Source organism: Rhincodon typus, chromosome 3 (genome assembly GCF_021869965.1).
Source record: "Rhincodon typus isolate 14 chromosome 3, sRhiTyp1.1, whole genome shotgun sequence".
Classification (NCBI taxonomy): domain Eukaryota; kingdom Metazoa; phylum Chordata; class Chondrichthyes; order Orectolobiformes; family Rhincodontidae; genus Rhincodon; species Rhincodon typus.
In genome coordinates this window covers 123,805,052-123,814,108 of record NC_063334.1, presented here as the reverse complement: position 1 = coordinate 123,814,108, position 9,057 = coordinate 123,805,052, and positions in this window count along the sequence as shown.

The following is a 9,057-nucleotide window of genomic DNA, read 5'->3' as shown; positions in this document are numbered from 1 at the left end:
CGGTATTCGTTGATGTGTGGGTGGAGGGGGACAAAGATGAGCCCTTTACTGAGGACTGACCATTCATCCTCAGTAAGGGGGAGGTCTCGGGGGGATGGTGAAGACTTGGCAGGGCTGGGTGTTACTGTCTCCTCTGGAGCTGCTGGCTGTGGAGGCGATGGGCGGAGCGACGTCGGCGTCGGTGGTGGGCCGTGCAGCGTCGGCTGTGGGCGGAGTTGCGTCGGCGGTGGTGGGCGGAGTTGCATTGGCGTCGGTGGTGGGCAGAGCGGCGTCGGCGGTGGGCGGAGCGGGGTTGGCGGCGGCAGCAGCAGTGATGGTAGATGCGTCCTCAGTGTCTATGGTGTTGGCCTCGGAAATGGAGGTCGTGGCATCAGCAGCGGTGTCGATGGCGTTCGCTGTCCCAGAAGTGGTGTACCCGGCAGCGGAGGATGTGACGTCATCCGTGAGTGCTCCGACAGTGGCCACATGGCCAATGGCGGCGGGCACATTGTGGGGAAGGTCCTGGGTAGGGTTGGGGATTTGGGAGGTGGAGTAGGCCTGTTTTGGGTGGTAGGCACCAGTAAGTTTACTTTACTTATGGTTTTTAGTGTCCAATAAAGCTGAGTAGAATTGTGAGTTCAGGTTGTGGATCCTACGAAGAATAAAAAAACAAGACAGGTCCTTTTTGTTTTGGAGGGTTTAAAAAAACCTGTTCAGATACTCTTTCTGGAGCAGTGTCAGAGTGCAGAAAACTCTGGGGTGTCAATGGAAAATCGTTTATACCCAGGTGGTTTAGAACAGGAGAATTAAACATTGATGGTCACTACATTGTTTTCAGTTTAAAATAGTCAAAGATTAATGTTTTGGTTTCAAACCTCAAAGATTGTATATGATTAAGGCAGTCTAAAGGAGATCTGACTTGGAACAGACCAAGTACAGTATTTCTCCCAGAAGGTTGTTTTTCTTTCAGAGCAGCTAAGGAAATAGATTACTTCAGTAGAAAAGATTAGTTTGGGTAATTTCCAGACAAGGAGTAATTGGTTCAAAATTTAAGACCATAAGATGATTAGACTATAAGACAAAGGAGCAGATGTAGGCCATTCAGCCTGTTGAGTTTGTTCTGCCTTTCAATGAGATCGCGGTTAATCTGATAAATCTCAACTTCGCTTTCCTGCCTGTTCCCCATAAATCCTGACTCCCTTACTGACTAAAAAATTGACTGTCTCAGCCTTGAATACATCTACTGACCCTGCCTCAACAGTCCTCTGTGGTAAAGAATTCCACAGATTCATTACCCTCTGAGAATACTAATTTCTCATCTATGTTTACAGATAATTAGAAGATGAGAAAGTCTTTGTGCTTATTCATTAAGACAACTTCACAGTCCAAGAAAAGAAACTAGGAATAAACAGTTAGGTCAAACTTAATATTTGATAGAACAATATAACTTATCTGGATTTAAATCACTATAATGTGATGGTGTTGTAAATTAGGTTTGTACTGCTGCATGGGCAAATACTTGACAGTGGCAAATGCAATATGATGTGGATAAACGAGAGGTTATCCATTTTGGTTGCAAAAACGGGGAGACAGATTATTATCTGAATGGTGGAAATTTAGGAAAAGGTGAGGTACTTAAGTTTCCACAATAAGAATAATGTTCATTACCTGGTGCATTCGACTGAGGGGCTTGATCACTCTCAGGAGTGCTGGATGAGCCCAGTTCCTTCCTGAAAAATATACAAGGAACTGAAATGTAGTATTTCTTGCGTTACTGGTAAGTAATACAGAGTATGTAATGCGGATTTCATACTTGAAAATTTTACCTGAAAATTTCATACAGGTTTATTTAACAGCTCAGAATACAACTTGCGGTGACAAATAACTATATACACATCTGGACACTAGCTTCTGCTGACTGCACGTGGCAGATGGTCAAGTAGTTTCATCCTAGCCATTGACTCATTAGCACTCGTAAAGCATCACAGCACTTAAACGAATAGTACTGGACTGCTGCAGGTCAAGATGGCAGCTCACCAACACCTTTTCAGGGCAATTAGGGATGGACAAAAAATGCTAGTCAGTCAGCGATGTCTGTGCCCCATGAGAGAATAGAAGCAAAATCAAAACATTTTTTATTCCACATTGGAATTATGTACATTAAAAGTGAAAATAAATTTGGGTAGCTGAAAAACTATTTACACAGAAACAAAAATTGAAAAATTTAAGAGCTTGATTGTCTAAGAGTCTGTATACTCTATTGATGGTTTGGTAATCCCAGCACATCTTGTGCGGGCGTCATCTTCCTGAATTTGTAGTTGTGTTAGAAGTTTTGTTGTTAATGTGTTGTTTGTCATCCTGATGGAAGATGCAGGAGCAGAAGTAGACCATTTGGCCAAATGAGTCTGCTCCACCATTCAATGAAATCATGGCTGATCTGATTATTTTCCACTTCCTTCTTGCTTTATCCCCATTATCCTTAATTGCCTTACTGATTAAAAATCTGTCCATCTCAGCCTTGAATTTACTTAATGACACAGCCTTGACAGCCCTCTGCAGTAAATAATTCCACAGATTCATTAACCTCTGATAGAAGAAATTTCTCGTCATCTCAGTCTTGAATGGGCAACCCCCTATTTTGAGATTATGCCTTCTGGTCCTAGGCTCATTGAAAGCTCATTTTTTGTATTTTGTACAACTGAAGTACTGTACAGTTCCCTGAGTTGGATTCTGTTTCTCCTTAATGGTGTTTCATCAGGTGTTGTAGATTGTGAGGATTTAGGGTCACAGGCTACAGTTAATACCTCTGCAGGTAAACATGTTTCCAGTGTAGGATATGTGACTTCAACCTTCTTACATGTTGGAAGAAGGTTGAAGTCACATATCCTACACTGGAAACATGTTTACCTGCAGAGGTATTAGGCAGTTCAGTACATGCATGTAGGTCATGTAACATTTTCATTCTCCCTTGTTCAAGAATTTTTCCAATACTTTTGAGAACTCAGAGGCATGTGCAGGCTTGGCAAGGCTACACTAACTTGCATTGAAAATATGGGTTTAGCATCATTAGCAGAGATCATGTCCAGAAGGATAGCCATTTCGGTTCCAGGTGTGTAGCAGCCATCAAAGTCATATCCCTGTGCTCTTACCAGAAGTTGTTGTGTAAATGGTGCTCTTGTCAGTGGTTTGTGCCAAAAATTTCCAATGTTTATGATTGATTTCTAAAATGAGCAGATTACGATATAAGTATATAGAAACATAGAAGATAGGAGCACGAGGAGGCCATTCAGCCCTTCAAGCTACTCTGCCATTCTTCACAATCACAGCTGATCATCCAACTCAGTAGCCTAATCCTGCTTTCTCCCCATAACCTTTGATCCCATTTGCCCCAAGTGCTATATCTAGTCAGCTTTTGAATACATTCACTGTTTTGGCATCAACTACTTCCTGTGGTAATGAATTCCACAGGCTCACCACTCATCGGGTAAAGAAATGTCTCCTCATTTCGGTCCAAAATCGTCTACCCCGAATCCTCATACTGTGACCCCTGGTTCTGGACTACATATATCATCTTTTGATACCGAATATTAGAACAAGTGTTTCACACTCGGTGATGGAATCATTGGATTTAGATCACAATAGGTTTTTGGATCCAAATGCAATTGCCTTGCCATCTTGCATGATACACATTTCTAGCCCGTGGAGATGCATTGACTTCCAGAATTGTCTTCTTCCATGGGGTACAGTACTGTAGGATATACATTTCTGCTGACAATGCTTAATCAAGTGTGCTGATGGTACTCCTGCCACATATATGGTATGTTTTTCCTTAAAATCCTCTTAACCAGAATGCTTTCTCAGGATAATTTGGTATGTACGATGCTAGAAAATTAACATATTGGAGACATCTCTGAATGTTCTTTATCTGAGGAGTACTCAGGTGTGTACATATTTGACCTTGCCCTAGTGAGAATGGACCCCATAACCTGAACAGATGGTACCAAGGAAAGTTGAGCTGACATTCACCTGCCACTTATTGTTGCTGAAGGAAAATCCTTCATGTTGAGCTGCTGCCATTAAAGAGAATTAGAATTAGACTTTACTGTCACATGTACTCAAGTATAGAAAACAGCAGTACGGTGAAAAGTGTACAAGTTGCCATTCTCCATCGCCATCTTGGTTACACACTTGATTACAAAACCAGAATTAAGGAAAAGCAGAAATGAAAGAAACAAAGTCAAAAGGAATGAAAAAGGTCCAGAGATTAGAGTCTTAATTAAGTCTAATTAAGATTTAATTAGATTTTGGTCATGCTGTTCTTTCATTTTTACTATCAAAGCAATGTCATTGATAATCCGCATACATCGAGAATAGTTTCAATAACTCCATCAATGTGGTGCTAGAACAGAACCTGACTGACAAACTGAAAGGTAGTCTCTGGATGATCTTCTAAGTGGTACAATAAAACAAAGAGCTGCAGATGCTGGAAATCTTAATCAAAAATAGAAATTACTAGAGATACTCAGTAAGTCTGACAGCGCCTGTGTAGAGAAAGCAGAGTTAAGGTTTTGGGTTCAGTGACTCTGTTTCAGTTTTTGTTGTGATCTTCAAAATGGTGTTCTGAAAGTAATGATTTCTTGACATCCATTAGCAAATGGACTGATCAATATTTGCATTTGGCATCTGACTTGAGAAGAATTTAGCACCTGGGAATTTTAGTTCCAATCTTCAAACGTTGGAATTTTGTGTGGCATCTCTTTCGAGAAAGTTTTCAATGTCCTCTGCCGAAACATTGTGTAATCTTTCTCCAGCACATCTGCAATAGAAGTGCACCATCCTCTGTGCTGACAAACACAATGATAGTGTCATTGTGCTCTATGTTGTCAACTTACTCTTAACCTCCTCATGTATGTGAATGCTGCATGTTCTGGGACAGTCGATTAATGTAATTATATCTTCTCTGAGATGCAAAACAGCATCACCTTCAAAGATTGCCATGGCATAAAATCTATCTGGGTACAATTGTTGCAAGTTGCAGACTGACTCAATGAAAAGATTCTCAGTCTCTTCTGCTGCAGTTGTTCTTCTTATTGATTGAATAGTACCAGATATTTTATATTATCTTTGTGAGCTCATGGGTGGTCATAACCTTGGGATCCCTGCACAGCAGAACACCTGCTACTGCTGGAATGCTCGTATCCTCCAGATTGAATACTTGTGGATTCCATGCAGAATTACCATGGCTGCATTTCATCGTCAATGTAGCAGTGCAATGGATAGGTTTCCTCTTATATGTTGTTATGGGTTGTATCACCTGCTTAACCATTGCCTTCTCAAGGGCAGTTAGAAATGGGTAATAAATTCTGTCCCAGACAGTGAAGCCCACATCCAATGAATGAATAAAAGGAACTAATTCATCCAGTCATCCAACAATCCATGCGCATATCCTTCAAGATTCTGGTAGGTACAATGTTAGCTGGCAAGTAGCTTCATAGTGGTATTATTGCTGAACTGTTAATCCAGAGACCAGATAATGTTCTGGGGACCTGGGTTCAAATCCCACCATGACAGATGGTGGAATTGACTTCAATAAATATCTGGAATCTGGAATGATGACCGTAAATCCATTGTTGATTGTTGGAAAAACCCATCTGGTTCACTAATGTCCTTTAGGGAAGGAAACTGCCATCCTTACCTGGTCAGGCCTCCATGTGACTCCAGGCCCACAGCAATGTGGTTGACTCTTAACTGCCCTCTGGGCAATTAGGGATGAGCAATAAATGCTGCCTAGCTAGCAACACCCTCATCCTGTGAATGAATAAAAACAATAGCTCGTAGGACATCACCCCAATGTATACTTCAACCTTGAGTCTGTTTCCTAATTTTTGGGGGAGGGAGTGACTATGATGTTAATACCCTCTAAATGTTTGACTTCCTTCACATAATGTGTCATACTAATGATGTGAAAGGCCAGTTTCCCTTCTTCTTGAAGGTTTTTGAACCCTGAATATTCACCCTGGTCAGTCTTACTGGTAACTTCAAATATGCATTTACATTTATGCATGTATCTGGTGTACTCCCCTTTATTGCTACCAGCATGCTGCGAGCCCGGATGCCATTCGCCATTGTTGATTGATAGATTCACAGAGCGCAGAAAAGGTCCTTTGACTTGTCAAGTCTGCACCAAGATAACTACTACTAAAGGCGCACTAATCCCAATTTCCTGCACTGTGCCATATCTGTGAACATTATGATATTTGAAGTGCTCATCCAAGTATTTTTTAAAGCAGTTGTAAGGTTTCCAGTCTCTACTACCTTTCCAGGCAGCGCATTCCAGATTCCCACCATCCACTGAATGAAAAAGATTTTTTTCCCAAATCTCCTCTGAATCTCCTGCCACTTATGCTAAAACTACGCCCTCTCATGATTGACACTTCAACCAGGGGGAACAGATGCTCTCTATTCACCTGTCCATATCCTTCATAATCTTATACACCTCAATCATGTCTCCCCTCAGTCTTCTCTGCTCTAAGGAAAACAATCCAAGCCTATCTTGTCTCCCCTTATAGCTCAGTTCCTCCAGTGTACACCCTCCTGTGCTAACACATCCTTCCTAGTGTTAGGCAATCAGAATTGCATACAACACTTCAGTTGTGGCTTGATCAACACTCTGTACAATTCCAACATTAACTCCTTACTCTTATACTCTATGCTTCAACTGATGAAAGCAAGTATCCCATATGCCTTCTTAACTATCCTATTCACGTGCTCTGCTGACTTCGGGGATCTGTGAATAATTACCCCAAGATACCCAGTGTCCTGTCATTCATTAAATATCCCTCATTTGTTTCTTCTTCCAAAGAGCATCACCTCACACTTAACAGGGTTGAATACCACCTGCCACTAGTCTGTCCATCTGACCGACCCACCTATATCTTCCTGTAACCTGCAACTATTTTCTTCGCTATTAACCACTCTGCCAATCTTGGTGTCATCTGCAAATTTGCTTGACATTCCCCCTACATTTTCATCTATATAATTTATAAGGTTTTAGAGTAGATTTGTAGCTCGGGTTGTGGATGTTGTGGTTTGTTGGCTCTCCAAGCTGTTTCGTTGTTCTGCAGACGTTTCATTACCCTGCTGGGTAACATCATCTGTGCAGCCTCCGATGAAGTGCTGTTCTGTTTTCCCGCCTGGTATTTAAACTCTGGAGTCTGTTGAGCTGGATTACCTCACTTCCAGTTTTCCTTCGCAATGGAGTGTACATAGGGTCAAGTTCTAAGTGTTTGTTGATGGCTTTCTTCGTGGAGTACCAGGCTTCTAGGAATTCCCGTGCTTGCCTCTGCTTTGTTTGGGACAACACCAAGATCCTGGGACAAGCAAAGCAGAGACAAGCACGGGAGTTCCTAGAAGCCTGGTACTCCACGAAGAAAGCCATCAACAAACACATAGAACTCAACCCCATATACACTCAACTACGAAGGAAAACCAGAAGTGAGGTAATCCAGCTCAATGGACTCCAAAGTTTAAATACCAGGTGGGAAAACAGAACAGCGCTTCATCGGAGGCTGTACTGATGATGTTACCCAGCAGGGTAATGAAACGTCTGCGGAACAACGAGCCAGCTCGGCGAGCCAACCAACCACAATATATAATTTATGTATATAACAAACAATAAAGGTCCCAGTACATACCTTGCTGGACATTGGGCTCCAGTCACTCAAACAACCTTCTACCACTACCCTTTGTGTCCTTTTACTAAGTTAGTTTCTGATCCATCTCGCCAAGTTTCGCCCAATTCCATGTGTTTTAACCTTCTCAATCAGTCTCCCAAGTAAGACCTTGTCAAAAGCTTTGCTAAAATCCATATAAACTTCATCAACTGAACTTACCTTATCCACACACTTGATCACATTTTCAAAAAATTCTAACAAATTCGTTAGGCATGACCTTTCTCTGACAAAGTCATGATACCTACCCCTAATTAACCAATGCCTTTCCAAGTGGGTACTAATTCGCTTCTTCACAATTTTTTCCAATAGTTTCCCTACTTCATGAGACTCATCAGTCTTTAATTTCCTGGTTCATCTCTAGCATCCTCCTTAAAGAGTTGAACCACATTAGCTGCCCTCCAGTCCTCTGGCACTTTCCCTGTAGCCACAGAGAAATTAAAAATTTGTGTCAGAGCCCCTGCAATTTCCTGCTTTGCCTCCCACAGCAGCCTGGGATGCAATCCATCCGGGACAGAGGACTGGTCTGTTTTTAAGTCCGACAGAACCTCCAATACCTCCCATTTCCTATGTCAAACTGTGCAAGTTCCTCACAGTCCCTCTACCTAAATCCCATACCTACGTTTTCCTTTTCCAGAATGAAGATCGGAGAGAAGTATTCATTCAACACCCTTCCAATATTCTGCAGCTTCACACATAGGTTGGCCCCTTGGTCCCTACTCTTTCCCTGGTTAACCTCTTTCCTTTCATGTATTTATAAAATATCTTAGGATTCTCATTAATCCTGTTCGCAAGTCCTTTAGCATGTCCCCTTTTTGCTCTTCTAATTGCTTTCTTTCGGCGATGAAGTGGCCTGTGAGCACAGATGGCAGTCGATTGTGAGGGACTCAGCCCAGAATGGGGTAGAGTGTGCCCTCATGGATAGTGTGGGCCCAGTGCGAGGGAGAATGAGTTCTCGTTGGGGAAAGCCAACATGGAGCAACTGCAGGCCCTTGGCTAAAGAAGGACTGTAATGCTGAATTTTTGACTTATTTCTTTATCTTTCTATTTTGTACTTAAAATTTTGTACCTAGGTATCCTTGTACCTGAGCTGGAGCCAAGAATAGCAACTTTTCACACTTTTCACTATACTCCTATACTTGAGTACACGTGACTATGAACCTAATTTTAATTCTAATCCTATCATTGTCAGATTGGATCTTTGGAACCAGGTTTCTAGTATAGACAAGACCAGTATCTTTTTGCACCACATGATTCACTAAGATCTTGCAATGCAGGACCATCTTGTACTGAGTACAATAGACCATACTTCTCACACAGCTTGCTTGTTTCCTGCATCTTGGCTACT